This window comes from Balaenoptera ricei, chromosome 14, assembly GCF_028023285.1.
Source record: "Balaenoptera ricei isolate mBalRic1 chromosome 14, mBalRic1.hap2, whole genome shotgun sequence".
In the NCBI taxonomy this organism is placed as follows: Eukaryota; Metazoa; Chordata; class Mammalia; order Artiodactyla; family Balaenopteridae; genus Balaenoptera; species Balaenoptera ricei.
The window spans coordinates 3,789,810-3,806,239 of record NC_082652.1 but is presented as its reverse complement, the minus strand read 5'-3'; the positions used below and the strand labels follow the sequence as shown (position 1 = coordinate 3,806,239).

The 16,430-nt window shown below is 46.6% G+C and overlaps 1 protein-coding gene across 1 annotated transcript in view; it reads left to right on the top strand.

The window, feature by feature from the left end:
• The window catches only part of TMEM132C (transmembrane protein 132C), a 380,764-nt gene that overhangs the window by 204,222 nt on the left and 160,112 nt on the right, over positions 1-16,430 (top strand). The gene's annotated exons all lie outside the window — the stretch shown is intronic.

The window sequence follows — 16,430 nt, the reverse complement described above, 5'->3', positions numbered from 1 at the left end:
TCTGTTTCTTTCTTCGGTTGCTTTTCAGGGAGGCCAGCTCAGCCAGCCATCCTGAATCATCAGATTGTTTAAACGTTTTATATGTTTCGAAAGGTGTGGGAAAAAATCTCCTGCTGACAAATCCGTGATGAAGTGAGCAAACTGTCCTAGGAGCATGTTTTGAAGGAGAAAGGGATCCCGGAGACTCTCTTTCTCTGTGGGTGATCGCACGTATTGATTGCCATCAGTTGGAAATTGACTGTGGGCTGGGAAGTTGAGGGAATTATTAACAAGCTGTCCGTGGAGATGGTGACACTCACCAGACGTAGTGCTAACCGGTTTAGTGCATCCAGGTACCAGCGTATTGTCCGATCTCTGGATACTTGTGGAATGTGAACAGTGCGGCAGCTCCATCGGTTTTGACTGCCCTGCTTTGCCTGGGAGTAACCCCCCCTTCGTGACCCTTGAGACGCAGAGTTCGTGACTGTTTTATCCTCTCAACAATAGAGGCAGGGGGAAGAAGAGGGCGGGTGTCAGGGGCTCTGGTGCCCAGGCTGTGGGCACAGCCCCTTCCCTGTGGCCACCACAGATGTTCTGCCTCACTCCCCAGCCTCTTTGCAGAGTGGTCCTGGCTCAGAACACCCCAGAGACCTCCTTGTGTGGTGTTTCTTTATAACAGGTCCCCCTTCTACCTGTGAAGCTCGCCCCTGCTCCCGTCTCCTTCCGAAGGGCAGCTGTCCTTGTCCGCTGAGTGCCACCCCAGCTGCTGGTTCCCGTGCCTCATCCCTTTCCTCAGCCATCTGGTCTGGAACATGAGACATGGTGGGCTGGGCGCTGTCACGCTCTCCCTCCGGGGCTGCCGTTGAGCCGAGCCGGCCTCCATTCCTATCCCCGAGGGCTGATTCACCCCGTCCCAGAGAGTTTTGCACCAGCTGACTTTTTGGAGTTGTCGGGCAGCTCCGAGCCTGATGGGAGGCTAAAGAACATTCTCTTCTCTTTGGGTTTGTTTTGTAAACCAATGCTCCTACCAAGACCTTTCTGTGCAAATACATTCCCAGTTGAAACACCAGCCTCTTGATTCCTGATATGGGCCTTGCTTGCTTTCTAAAAATCTTTCCACGTGCTTATTTAGTTCTTAGGAGCCTTTCACCAACGTGTAACACACCTCCAGAAAAGGGCACAAATCTTAGGTGGGCAGCTGCCAGTTTTTGTAAAGTGAACACTCGTGTAACCAGAATCCAGTGCCAGACACAGAATATAACCAAAGCCTCCAAAGCCGTCTCATACGCTTCTAGTCACTTCCAATTGCCCCCCGCCCCCACCATGTCCCTGTCAAAGTAACCATCATTTTACTTTTTTCTTCCAGTTTTATTGGGATATTATAGACATACAGCACTGGATAAGTTTAAAGTCTACAGCATAACGATCTGACTTACATCCATCACAAAATGATCCCCACAATAAGTTTGGTGAATATCCATCATCTCATATAGATATAAAATTAAAGAAATAGAAAGAAATTTTTCTTGTGATGATAACTCTTTAAGATTTATTCTCTTAACAGCTTTCGTGCATAGCATACAGCAGTGCTTATTGTTTATCATGTTTTACATTCCCTAGTACTCACCTTATAACTGGAAGTTTGTGCCTTTTGACTGCCTTCACCCAGTTCCCCCTCCTCTCACCCTCCACCTCCGATCACCACAGATCTGATCTCTTTTCTGTGAGTTTGCTTGTTTGTTTCACTGGCCTACAACACTGTGTTAATTCCAGGCATACAACATGGTGCTTAGATATTTCTGTACATTTCAAAGTGATTGCCATGATAAGTCCAATTGTCATCTGTCACCATACAAAGATGTTACATTATTATTGACTCTCTTCTCTACACTGTACACTTCATCCCCATGATTCATTTTTTTTTAATAAGTGAAATGCTGTACCTCTTATCCTACGCCACCCATTTTGTTCCTCTCCCCACCCTCCTCCCTTCTGACAGCCACCTCTTTGTTCTCTGTATCCGTGACTCCGCTTCCGTTTTGCTACGTTCGTTCATTTGTTTTGTCTTTTAGATTCCACATAAAAGTGAAATCATGCAGTATGTGTCTTTCTCTGTCTGACGTATGTCACTTAGCATAGTACCCTCTAGGTCTATCCCTCTATGTTGTCACAAATGGCAAGATTTAATGTTTTTAATGGCTGAGTAGGATTCCATTAGATATATGTACCACATCTTCTTTATCCACTCATCTATGGATGGGTGTTTAGTTGCTTTCATCTCTTGGCTATAGTGGATAACGCTACAGTGAACATTGGGGTGCATATTTCTTTTCAAATTCATGTTTTCGTGTTCTTCGGAGAAAGTAACCATTATTTTAAAGAAAGTATAATGCAAGTGGTGGAATCTCCTTTTCAAGATGTATTAATCCATAGTTAAAACTTACTGAGATCTTACTATGTGGCAGGTTCCATGAACACAACATAAATTAACTCATTTTATCTTTATAGCCATTTCCTGGAGTAGGTTATGATACTATTTTTAATTATTAGTCTCATTTAATAGATAAGGAGACAGATGCAAGAAATTGGCCTTCTGTTTTCTCACTAGCTTTTTTTTTGTTTTTTGGCTGCGTTGGGTCTTTGCTGCTGCGCATGGGCTTTCTCTAGTTGCGGCGAGCGGGGGCTACTCTTTGTTGCGGTGCGCAGGCTTCTCATTGCAGTGGCTTCTCTTGTTGCGGAGCACAGGGTCTAGGTGCACAGGCTTCAGTAGTTGTGGCACGTGGGCTCAGTAGTTGTGGCTCGCGGGCTCTAGAGCGCAGGCTCAGTAGTTGTGGCGCACCGGCTTAGTTGCTTCGCGGCATGTGGGATCTTCCCGGACCAGGGCTCGAACCCATGTCCCCTGCCTTGGCAGGTGGATCCTTAACCACTGGGCCACCAGGGAAGCCCTCTCACTAGCTTTTTAAACTAGCTTTACAACTTTTAACAGGAGTTTTAATTTTATTAGACAACTTTTATTTGTTTCCTTTTAAGTAAGTGTGCAGTTTTTATTCTTTTTTTTTTTTGCCATTAAAGAGTTGATACCTTTGAGAGGTAATAAGAACTTACCAGAATATTCGAAGTCATCCAATCAGATATTGAAGGAAGGATCTCCCCTATAGAGGAAGTTGATGTATGCGAAGTAGATGCTATGGGAAAGACCCAGGGTCAGACAGAAGGAGCCTTTAATCCCGGATGTCTCGCGAGGCACTCAGGTCAACTCCAGTTCATCCTTCAAGGTTGAGCTCAATGTCATACCTTCCCTGACCCACCCTTGCTCCTACCCCACGTCAGCCCCCCAGCTTTCCCTCGTAGAGCAGCGGTCCCCAGCATTCTTGGCACCAGGGGCCGGTCGATCGGTTTCGTGGAAAGCAGTTTTTCCACGGACGGGGTAGGGGGGATGCTTCAGGTGGTAACGCGAGCGATGGGGGGCGATGAGCAGCGGCAGGTGAAGCTTCGTCCACTCGCCCGCCACTCACCTCCTGCTGTGCGGCCCAGTTCCTAAGAGGCCCCTGACCCCGGGGGTCGGGCACCCCTGTCTAGAGGATCCCACGGCACCCTGTATTTCTACCTCACGGAATTGCTCACCCACATAGCAGAGTTTCATGGTTATTTGTCTCCCAAAAAGGAGCAGACTTTATGAGGGCTGGGCTCCTGGGTGGTGAGTTCACCTCTGTCCATCCGGTACCCAGGCGGCAGTGGGGCCTCAGAGGATGTCTGTGGGATGAATGCATGAGGATGAGAAAGAGGATGAGAAAGGAGAGAGTTGTGGGCTGGTTTGGGTGTGTGAGGACCAAGCCGACCCAGCAGGGAGCGTCCGGATGACTCACCCATCTTACAGCTGGTAGCTCGGAGAACTGGGCCCACACGGACCCTGCAGGGAGACGCCCAGAAGGAGGGGACCGTGCTGCTCAGAGGGCACATGGGATATTTGGTGATAATCCTTCTTCAAAATAAGGCAGCTGAGGCTTTCTGTATCGTGTTACAGGCCCGAGAACATTTTCTTGCTAATAAAAAAGAAAGGAATGCATTCCATTATCAGCAGGTCAAACGGAATGACTTTCTCCCCTTTCCTGGTTTTGTCACTTTTTTGTTTTTTTGCCGTGCCACACAGCTTGCAAGATCCCGGATCAGGGATCGAACCCGGGCCCCGGGCACTGAAAGCGCCAAGTCCTAACCACTGGACCGCCAGGGAATTCCGTGTCACATTTTCATTTTGCCTTGGTCTTCACTGATTAGAGAATAACAGAGGGAAAAAAGTAGAAGGAGGCCTCGTGAAGGATGTAGAAAGGTTAGAAATGGTTATTAGGATGCTCACCAATGCTCCCGAGACGGTCCCCTGTCTGGACCCAAAGGTCTGCCGTGGAGAGGGTGCTGAGGCAGGCAGGTAGGTGCTGATGGGCTCAGGGTGGGAATGGGGACAAGGGTGAGGCGCCTGGGGTTAGTCTTCCTCCTTTTTTTTGGTATTTTTCGACTTCTTTTTGTTTCATAACTTACTCTTCTTTTGAAATCTGTGACCCCTCTTGGTTGACGGGTCCCCAAAGCAACCACCCTATGAACACATTTCCAGGCGGATAAAACGGCGACCGGAAGAGACCTTCATAGAGGGTCAGGCACCTGGCAGCCTGCTGACGTGCTCGGCCAAGAGGGAGGAATCGTTATTGCTTTAAAATAAACAAATAAATGGCAAGATGGGCTCGCCTCCCACCCTGTACCTTTTTCCCAGGCTAGTGTCTTTCAAGCTCTATCCTGGAGGGGAAGTTCTGATTTCTACCCCACCCCCCCCCCCGCCTGTGTAAATTCTCGGAGCCTGTCATCTGGAAGGTTCTTCTTGCGTTTTCTGCATCGCCGGAGCTGCCTGGTAGTGAACCCACAGCTCTCCGGCTCCGGGCTGGCTTCCGTCAGAGGGTTATGACCCTGGGAAACCACGGTCCCCCTGAGCTGCCAGAGCCGCGAGTAAGGTGAATTGATTGCAGGGGTCTCCCCGAGCAGGATTAAAGGACCTTGGCAGGCTCTGGGGTACTGAGAGGGAGAGGACCACGGGTGGGTGTGGGACACCCTGAGGCATCCCTCTCAGGGCAGCCGGCAGACACCGAATCCTCTTAGCCAGGCTAGCTGCCTCTTCCTGCCCAGGCTGGAGAAGGCCTGTGACTTGATGCCCTGTGACCCGCTGACCCATCTGCAGCCACTCTACATCCCAGTACTTCCCTGTTGCCTTTCTGTAGTTCCGTGGTTGTCCCCTTCCGGGTCCTGCTGGTGGGCCCCCTCCCCGGACAGGTCGACAGCCAAGGCGATAGGGTTGTGAGTCACGGACACCTTGTCCGTGCACGCCTGGCCTGGCGTTTGGGCCCAGGAGTTTCTGCAGGTTGTGGATGGCTGGGGTGATAAGCGGTGTCTGGATCTAGCCACGCTGCCCACCGGGCGGGACCCTGCATCTCCTCGGCCGTAGGTGCTCATCGCGACTCACAAGCTTAGCTGCTTGTGTGCCACTCGTCAGATATTAGTGAAGCACCTTCCAGAAGCCAGGCACGTGGTAAGTTGGGCAGCTGACACCCTGATTCGGGATTGAGCGATCAGCGCATCGAAAATTAGGGGAGAGTCTGCAGACCACCCTCATGCTGGCCCCCGCTGCAGGTTCGGGGGGTTCCCCATACCACCGTTAGTTTCCGTGATTCATCAGAAGGATTCACAGAGCTCACGGCAGGCTGTTGCAGGCGTTGTTGGCGTTTATCGCAAAGAAAGGTACAGACTAACAGCTACAGGACAAGCACACGAGGCAGGGTCCGGAGAAGCATCGTGCACGCCGTTTCCAGTGGTCCCCCTCTGCAGGGTGACCGGAGCATGAGTTCCCCGGCCTCGATGTGTGACAGCACACAGGAAGGGCGGCCTAGCTCACCTGAGCCTTGGTGTTCAGCGTCTTTCCTGGGCTGCGTCACCTGAGCACGGCTGTCCTCCGTCCCCAGCCCCTCAGGAGGACCAGCTGACATTGTGTGACCCAGGGCCTTCTCCGTAAGTCACGCTGTTGGAGGGCTCAAGGTGGCGAGCCTCTGAACCACACCGCTACGATCTGGCTGGCCCCGGGTCCCAGGCCAACAATGGCATTCCCACCAACGTGACATGGCGGGGGCGTGGAGACGATCCCCCCCAGAGCCTGCAGGTCGATGCACTTCTGTTTCTGCGGAGAGCGTCTCTGCCCAGCTCCTCTCTGGCCCGACCCTCTCAGGGCTGCTGGACAGACTGGGGCGTCGCCTGGGATCCGATTCTCTCAGTCACAGGAGTCCTCCCTGCCCCGAGGCCACGGCGCGCTCTTTAATGTACATCGTTATTTTTTCAGAAGGAAATAGTTCAGAAGTCATCACGATGGGATGAAAAGTCAGGCAAAGAGAAGTGCTTCTCCCCCTTCCTCTGCGCGGCCGTCTCGGGGCCCATCCCCACTCTCCTCCCCCTGCAAGAGCCCCTCACATTCATTTCCTGTATCTCCTTCCAATTTTTTTGTACAAATATCATCAAATATAATCATCTTTTCTTATTTCCCTCCCCTTTTCTTACACGAAGGTAAACACTCTGTATATACTGTCTTGGGCCCTCCTTTCTCATAAACAACATCTCCTAGAGCTTTTCCCATATCAGCACACCTGTTCTCTCTGTGTATTTTTATTGCCACATAATATTCCACTGGGTGGAGCTTCTGGAATTTATTTAACTGGGTGTTTTCCAAACATCTGTTATTAAAAATAATGCTTCAAAAAAATTGTAGGGTCGTGCGTCAGCAAATAGCTTTCTACCTATGCCATTGCATATGTCTGTGTATATCTGCTGGGTAAATGCTGTACGGTACTTTAAATAAGAGAAGCAAGACCACTGGGTCAGAGGGAGAAGCCACGTGTCATTTAGATGCATGTTGCCCAATGTCCCTCCATCAGCTGCTCTGTGCTGCACTCCCACCAGCGGGGAGGGTCTGTCCCCCACGGATCACCAAGACAGTGGGCCTGGTGCCACCTTGGGATTCCTCCTGCCTCCATTTTTGAAAAGTCAAAAGCCAGGAATGGGTGATTTTCTGTGCTCTCGATCCACCATCATTGAACAAACATGTACACTGAACCCCAAATGAACCAAGCAGTGGTGTAGGCGTTGGGATCCTGCAAAGTTCTCTCGAGGTGGAGATGGTCATTTGGTGGGGATAACACACAATAAGGACTCAATAGAGGATGAACGGGGATGGAGGGGCCTGGAGGAACCGTAACGCAGAAGAGGGGATAGAGGGGCAGGTGGAGGTGAGCAGCGCCCCATGCCATTGTGGGCTCCCCGTGGAGGTGACATTTGTGCAGAGACCTGCTCAGGGGGAAAGACTGTTCCAGGCAGAGGGTAGAGCAAATGGAAAGATGGAGAGGGGGAGGTGTTGGCAGGAGGGGGGTTGGTATAGAAAGACCTCTCTCCCCCTCCCCCAAATCCCAGTTTGGGGGATGGCCAGGAGATAGGCTACACCAGGAATGAAAATCACGTTGACTCATTTTTCAGATCTAATCCCATGACCTATTCTAAAACACAAAGCCTATCTTAATTCCTTTTCCTGTGCATTTGTTAGGGGGTGAGAAACGGTGCTCGATAGACACTTCCTGCAGAGCCTTCTCTTAACCTTCTGGAGGAGACTTCCAGCTCTGCAGCTCTGACATCTTGGTCATTATCTTAGTTAACGCGCAGCGAGTCCTGGGGAACCAAGAGGAAAAGCATCCCAGCTGTTTCAGGGGCAACCATGACATCTCCAATTATAATGGAAATTTTGCTCCTTGGAGAGGAAGGGAAGTGCTGATTAGAGGAGATGACAGGTACCAAAATGAGATGTAGGCACTGGAGAGATTTCTTTTCACCGAAGAATTGGCTAGGGGATGCGAGGGCTTTTCCTTTAATTGAAGAAATACTTTCAGACACTATGTCCCGCCTCCCCTTTTGCAAAGCCCGCACATTCAATGGTGACCAGCGGTGCGCGGTCCAGGACCCATGGCTCAGCCCTCCTCCTTACAGACAGCCCGGAGGTAATGGAGATAAAGCCACGTCAAAGGGCAAACGGCTTCCAGGCCCAGCCACCCCTGCGGCCAGAGAGACTGTGTGGACGGCAGCACCGCAGTTTGCGTGATCTAAGTTAGCTTCGCCTTTCCTGATGTTTTCGGGCTCAAAATCTTGCCGGGCTGAATAGCCACCAATCAGAACAGTCAGAAATGCCGCCAGCCTGTCTAGCACACAAAGACAGAGCTAAATCCCTCTCTTGCAAAGACAAAAGGGTTGATTCCATCCATGAAGGGTGGGTGGACCCATCTGAGTTTAGGACACCCCTAACACCCAGGCATCCAGAAATGTTTATGAAAGAATTTTATAATTGGATAGTTTGAGAGAAATCAAATTATGGGGAAAGCTGTTCCTGTTTATGTTTACAAAGCAGTCTATATACCAGCCCGTACTGTGCTCTAAACACCTTAGTAATGCATCCTAATTTAATTCTCCTAAGGATTTAGAATATAGGCTCTATTATTCTCTTCATTCTATGATAAGGAAGCAATCACAGAGAGAGAGAGAGTAATTCATCTATGGCCAGACAGGACTTCCAGCACTTATTTCATGATCTTGTCTTATTTTGATTTTCATCCATCTGGAAGGTGGTGGAGGGTGGGCATGAGGACACAATTTGTTCAGTGCTTAGGATTTCAAAGGTCTGATTTGACCCCAGATGCAAAGTCTATACCCAAAAGAACAAGTCAATATATTGGATATTCCTATCGGGGAGACCGTTGTGAGCAGCAAGAAGTGACAGTGACAAAATCCAAGAACTGGGATTCTTTCTGCGTCTTCATTGTGCAGGCTGGGCATTCATGACTTCGGGAGCCCTTGCGTCTCATGACAGATGACATTTGTTCACTCAGCAAATAGTTCTTGAGCCGTATTCAGCACTGGGGATAACAGAGTGAACACAGCAGATGAAATTGCTGCTCCACATTCTGATGAGGGAACCCAGACCGTAAACAAATTAAGAAAATAAGATTTGTCAATAGAGTGGGCAGAGTGTTGGCTGATCCTGAGTCCCAGTAGATTAAAACACAAGGTAATAACTTCCTTGAGTAGAACAACTTTGCAGTGTCTACACTGCCAAGACAGAGTTTGGGCACTGATAGTGCAAAGTTCTATAAGCCTTACCATGTTTATAACTTGATCCGTAGCAAGTCGAGCAAGTTCTTTGTTAAAATCGAGTAAACTTCCATAGCAGACTTTGTTGGTCAGCTAACCAACGCCATTACCAAATGTTTTCTTCCTTGCATGGTAGAGATCGCCATAGAACCCATTTCTGGTCATTTAAATATATAGGTGCTTCCTGGGAAATGCATAAGGAGAGAGGCATAAACAGATAGCTCTCTTGCATTGCCAGTTCCACACCCTTGTTACCTGCATTTGCATTTGATAATGTGAAGATGTGATATCAGGAGCTGTGGCAGCCTTTTTGTGAGCATGAGTATTCAAGCCAAAGTGCAAAAGCCATTGAACATGGCCAAATACAAGAACTGAATGCACCTTGTCCCTGAAACACTAAGCAGCAGAATTAAGAGTGAGACTACGTATCCACCTTTGATTCCATTTTCTTTGATTTGCAGTTGAAAGTATCTTTAACTGATATATTTTTAAAACAAACACAGCCCATGAAAACACTAAGATATCCACAAAAAGACTTGATTAAAATGTGTATAGCAGCATTCATAATAGCCAAAACCCAGAAATAGCTAAGGTGCCATCAACAGAATAAATAAACAGACTGTGGCATATTCATACAGGGAAACCCTACTCAGCAGTAGAAAGGAGCAGACAGCTGGTACATGCAACTACATGGCTCGTTCTCAAACGCATTGTGCCGAGTGAAAGATGTCATACACAAGAGATGACGTCCTGTGTGATTCCATGTATAGAAAGTTTGTAACAGGCAACCTAATCTATGGTGGAAAAAAATCAGGACACTGGATGATTCTAGGGGGTAGGATGGATAGTAACCAGGAAGGGGGCCCCCAGGGGGCTTTCTGGAGTGATGGTCACGTTCTGTACCTTGGTAGGGGTTAAAGTTGCACAGGTGAGGACCAAATGTTGCTGCTACGATCTGTGCATTTCATGGTATGTACATTTTACCTCAAAAGAAAAGAACCTTAAAGAAAGATCGAATTCAAGTGAATTATTTGCATGCTAAAGTTGTTTAGGGGCAAATTGTACTGAAACACAAATGCATCCAAAGATGGATGGATGGTTGGATGGATGGATGGATGGATGAAGGGATGGATATATGACAAAATATAATGCAATGCTAATGGTAGAATCTAAGTAGTGGGCATATGAGTGCTGAGTGTACAAATCTTTCAACTTTCTGTACGTTGGAACTTTTCATAATAAAATTGGCAGAGGGTGGACATTAGAGTAGACATTGCAGAAGTTATTGATAAAAGTTTTTCATGGTTTACCTGGCAACTGTGTCCTTCTTATGGTGAAGGCAGTCTTATGGAGATGAGATTTGGTCCTAGGAGTTTAGGTGAGCTGGGGGTGGCATTGTCCTTGTTGCGACTGTACTATTTATGCAAAGCTTCATGCAATGCCAGGGAGGCATGTCTCCGACAGATACAAAAGGGGGCACGTCAAAGCTACCAAAGGAGCTTAGCCTCAAAGACCAGAATAAACCTGTAAGCCAGGGACCTCGGGATTATGTTGCATTGAAAGTTTCCGCGAGGAACATTGAAATTCAGGTATCGGAAGACCTCACCCTTGGGGGAAAAGCATGGTTAAGCCTTAGCCTTTTCTCTTTGATTAGAGTCGACATCTTATGTGACACAAACAAATGTGCACTGAAAGCTCTGAGGCTTAGTCCTGCCCTTTCTGGGCCCTTGGTGGATAAAGCTTGTATCTTCTGGGCCACTGATTTATTTGTGCAGAAATGAAATAACGTGATGACAATTAACAAGATTGAAGTGGAAAGCACCTGAGTGTATATTCCAGGAATCTTTTATTCTGGTCTGGAGTTGTTTTGCAATCAACTCATGGGGTTTTCCAACAATAGCTCATACAGGGAGAGAGACAGGAAAGTTCGATGGTGTCTGTGGTGCACAGGCTCCGGGACCATCCTGTCTGCAGTCGCCCAGCCTACGGTTTCAGTGACTTGGCGTCCATGTACTTAGGGAAGGAGACATGTTAATTCAGAAGGACACCTGTCCCTGTGTGGACAGAACTGGGCCTGATGCTACGTGTGGACTGATCGCTGAGATGCCAATTCCTCTTTTCAGGGGACTTAAAATAGATATATATATATGTTATTGGGTGGGGGAGATAAATTGGGAGTCTGGGATTAACATATACACACTACTGTATATAAAATAGGTAAAGAACAAGGGCTGACTGTACAGCAAGGGGAACTATACTCAATATCTGTTAATAACCTATAATAGAAAAGAATCTGAAAAAGAATATATATGCATATATATACGTATAACTGAATCCTTTTGCGGTACACTTGAAACTAACACAACATGGTAAATCAACTATATTTCAATATAAATAAATTAATTAAATTAAATATATATTATGTTTTAAGTATGAAGAATTATGTGAAGCTACCTTTTGTAAAAAAAAATAACTTTTTGAAACATTACATATAAAAGTAGCATTTCCTTTGATCTTCATCTTCAATCTACATCTTCTCCCTCACTCCCTTGAAGTCACCTTAGTGTGTGTGTGTGTGTGTGTGTGTGTGTGTACACACATCCTTGTGATTCCAGAAACTAGAGGCAGAAGATTCCCTGGTTTGAATCCAACTTAAATACTTACGAGCTGTGTGACCTTGGGCAAGTTACTTGACCTTCTGAGCCTCAGAAATAATCTTGATATTTGAGGCAATAGTAACTGAGATTTTCTCCATCTGTCATATGGGAATAATTCTACCTCCACCTTGGCCCTGTGTGAGAATTAAGTGTGTTTGTATATTTACAACACTTGGAAAATGCTTGGCATGTAGAAAGCAGAAGGTAATATTATATGTTGTTGTGTAGAATTTACATAGTATACATAAAATGTTTAAACGTTTGGAGTGTTCTGTGTGGTTTGGTATTTCGCGTCACTTTGCGTTACTTAATTTTCCTCTTCATCCACGTGTCCTAGACAACGTTCCACGTTAGCCCATAGACTGCTATCTGACTCTCCTTGACTGTCTTGGAGAATCCACAGTGTGGATCTACTACAGTTTAATTCTCTTACTGAAAGAGTGACTATACTTTAGTGTCCAAAGTGGGACTTTCTCAGAGTAAAAGGATGTCTTAGCAATGATTATTCCATGACAGTTAGGACCATCCTGGGAAAACCACAAGATGTGACCCCCATTTTTATCCCCACCATCAATGCAGCAATGAACACACACATCATATGTCTTTGTGCTAAAGCATTTCTTTGCACTAAATCCCAAGAAGGTAACTCACTGGGTCGTAGAGTAGAGCATTTCTGTTTTTAAGAAACACTGCTTTATGGCTATCCTAAGTAGCTAACCGTTTTACATTCCCCTCAATTCTTACATTCAACAGGAGGTGAGCATTCCTATGACTTTATACTTTCATCAACCCTTGATTTCAATTTCCTCCTTTGAAGAGTGAAAAAATGGTACCTCCTGTATGTTCTGATTTTTATTTCTTTAGAGTGTTAACGTTAACATCCTTTCCTTCTTCTGTCCTCCTCCTCCTCCCCCCTCCCCCCTTCTCCTTCTCCTTCTCTTTCCTCCTCCTCTTCTTCATCTTTGCTGAAAGCTTGCCAAACAGTCACGTGATAAGCCTAGTCACTTTCACTATCATAAGCCTGGTGTGACCAGTTAGGGTCTTGTGCTTGGTGCCACCAACCTTATCTCTGCCCAGTTCTATCTCTGTGGCTGGTGGATCATCATTTTGTCTGTTTGTTTGTTATTTGGGGATTATCATCCCTTCCTTGTCTACCTCACAGTATAATTAGGAAGAACAAACAAACTACTGTGATGTGAACAGTTAAAGGAAGAGGTAGTCTGTTATTTTTAACCTGGGTGCTTATGCCTTTGGAATTTTCACAACTAACAGGATACCATATGTTGCTGTTGGAATTGAAAATAAATTTTAAGAGGCTGTGCATTACTATCTCTTTCTGTGCGTCATCTGGGCCAGGATAGCACATTTTCTCTTGTTCACTGGTCAGCTGGACATTGGCTTCCTAGAGCAAGTGCCATGTTATGGAAGTTTGGGAAGCCTTAGGTGGGATTAGCAGGATTGATGAGTGATGTCTGCCTTGATCAAGGGACGGATGAAGGGAACATGAGTGCTTCAACATTAGGTGAATTTATTAGCTCATGAAACAAAAAGTAGGAAGGTGTGGGACTCTCCTGGTTGGTTAGTTCAGGGCTCAAAGACACCCTCAAGGACTTGATTCTTTCCATTTCCCCCTCTTCCATCCTGACTGTGGTAGCCTTTGTCCTCATACTCGTGCCCTCATAGTCCCAAGTTGGCTGCTATAGTTCCATGCGTAAAATCCTCACAGGATATATGCCTGGGCTAAAAAGAAAAAACATGTCCTTTCCTCTTTCCTTTTAAGGGCACAGAAACTGTTCCCAGGGGTCCTGTGCCCCTGCAGACTAAGCTCCCTTATCCCCGGCCAGAATTGCATCTCCTGCCTCTTTCTAAGGCAATCACTAGAAAAAGAAATGGAGTTATAAGTTGGTTGCAGTGTCAGCAAGATTCCTTCCCTAGGGCTGGAGGAAGGGGGTCAACCTCCCTTGAAGTAATTGGTTATCTGAATTCTGGACAAAATCAGGGACTGCTGGTAAGGAAGAGTGAGGGGTTGGTGGTCTGGTCTGCACCTTGGGGTCCCTGCCCGACCAGATCTCTGCTGTAATATCTGGGAGACCTTCTGTGACATTGCATGCTTGGCTCTGTCTGCCTTTGCCTAGGTCTTATCCTTCTCTTTGCTTTCAGGTCCTCACCCCTCAACATTACAGACAAGTTCACCCTTGATTTGGGTAGACAGCTGCCAAGCCTACCCTACCAGATTGCTGGTGTGAACTTGGCTAGACTTGCCTTGTTCATTGAAATTCTATAGCCAGTCCTGAGAAGGCAGAAGTTACAAATGGTGGCCCAAGAATAGAAACTTGTGCTCAGATATGTTTTGGGGTGTTTTTTAACATGTTTTAAAAATATGTGAAGTCCTTTCGATAACCTAAAATAATAGCATTTCATATAAAAATAAATATTGATGGCTTCACATCCCAAATCAGAAGAACTGGCGATAATGGGTCAGTGTTACATCTCAACAACAATCCAGTAGAATCTGAAAGCACTACTTACTTCAGACCAGGCACATGCCCAAATCCTCCACCTCTCCCTGTTGTAGTACTTGAGCTGCTCTTTTACTTTTGACAGTGGTAAGAATGTGAAATATTTCTTGTACCCACAATAAAGGTTGAAAATTAAAAAAAAAAAAAAGAAGATTTAAAGGGCTATGTGTTTCAAGAAAAGTAGAAAAGAACGTATTTTTTTCCATCAAAGTAAAAAATACTCCTTAATGTTTAACATGTGATAAGAGCGTATCTTTCCTTTTTGAAATGCAATTCCAGTCCCACCTCCACCCATTTACTGACCCTTGTCCATTTTTGAGTTTGACTTCCTTGGTACGGAGGAAAACTCTGGGCAAGAAGAAAGAGACCCATTCTTTGCTCTTGAGTTGCCCTATTGGGTCAGCTCCTATTGACAGAATGCTTGCACGACTTCCTATTCCAAGATACGCCCCCTGAGAGGTTCCAGCCAATAAGTGCCCCCATTACCTCTAGTCTGTTGCTCATTGATGGAGCTGAGATAATTGATGCCTGATACACCCAATGGAAATACCAACTTGGTTAACAGCCCCAGCTGCATGCCTCAGCTTGATTTGAAACTGTATTTCTCTGTTTCCCCAGAGGATGAGCAACCACCCACCACCTGGCGACTATTACCTTGCAGTTATGCTTGACCATTTCCCCTAGGACCCCTTCGCACATGGCAAAGCATCTTTGACTAGTTATTTTAAAATTATTGAGTGCCTGAGGAGGCATTGTTCAGATGCTTTCCTTGGGAAATCTCTGCTAAAACGCTCATCAACCCTCTGAAGTAAATAATATCTATACTCCCATTTTGCAGATGAGGAAACTGAGGCAAAAAGAGGTTAACCAATTTAATTTGCCACTAGGTCTCACAGAGTAGAGCCAGGATTTGAATACAAGCAAGCTGGCTCTCCCTCACCATAGGGTTCTTTTCCTTAATTTTAAGGAGCCTGCGTGCCACAACTAGAGAGGCCGTGTGCCACAACTACTGAGCCCCTGTGTCCTGGAGCTTGTGCACTGCAGCTACTGAGCCCGTGCACCACAACTAGAGAGGCCGTGTGCCACAACTACTGAGCCCCTGTGTCCTGGAGCTTGTGCACTGCAGCTACTGAGCCTGTGCACCACAACTAGAGAGAAGCTCGTGCACTGCAATGAAGAGCCTGTGTGCCGCAACTAAGACCTGACACAGCTAAATAAAGGAATCAATAAAAAAAATTTTTTTTTAATTTTTAAATATTTATTTATTTATTTATTTTCGGCTGCGTTGGGTCTTCGTTGCTGCGCGCGGGCTTTCTCTAGTTGCGGCAAGCAGGGGCTACTCTTCGTTGCAGCATGAGGGCTTCTCATTGCGGTGGCTTCTTTTGTTGCGGAGCACGGGCTCTAGGCGTGCGGGATTCAGTAGTTGTGGCTTATGGGCTCAGTAGTTGTGGCTCATGGGCTCGGTAGTTGTGGCTTGGGGGCTCTAGAGCGCAGGCTCAGTAGTTGTGGTGCACGGGCTTAGTTGCTTCGTGGCATGTGGGATCGTCCCGAACCAGGCCTCAGACCCTTGTCCCCTGCATTGGCAGGCGGATTCTTAACCTCTGTGCCACGAGGGAAGTCCCAAATAAATAGTTTTTTAAAAAATAAAATAGAATGAAACTTGATTCTCCATCAGCAGGGCTTGGCACCCTGAGCTGATACACCAAGGAGGCTGGAACTGAGGATGAGCTTTGAAATTAATCTTTGTATGGAAGGTCTCAAATATAATAATAATATTAACAACAATAATAGCAATAATTCCTGATTAAACAACACCCCTTCAGCATGGAACACTGAGCCAAGTGCTTCACCTGATGAATCATTGAATCAGTTAATCCATACAACAATTCTGCGAGTAGCCCCATCTTACCTAGTTGGGAACTGAAGCTCAGAGAGGTTAAGCCACTTGCCCAAGGTCCCACAACTAATTAGCAGCAAAGCCAGAATTAAATGCCCATCAGTCACAGGTTAGAGCCCATGTGCTTAACTGCTACATGGCTCTGCCAGTAACGTAAGGATGCTA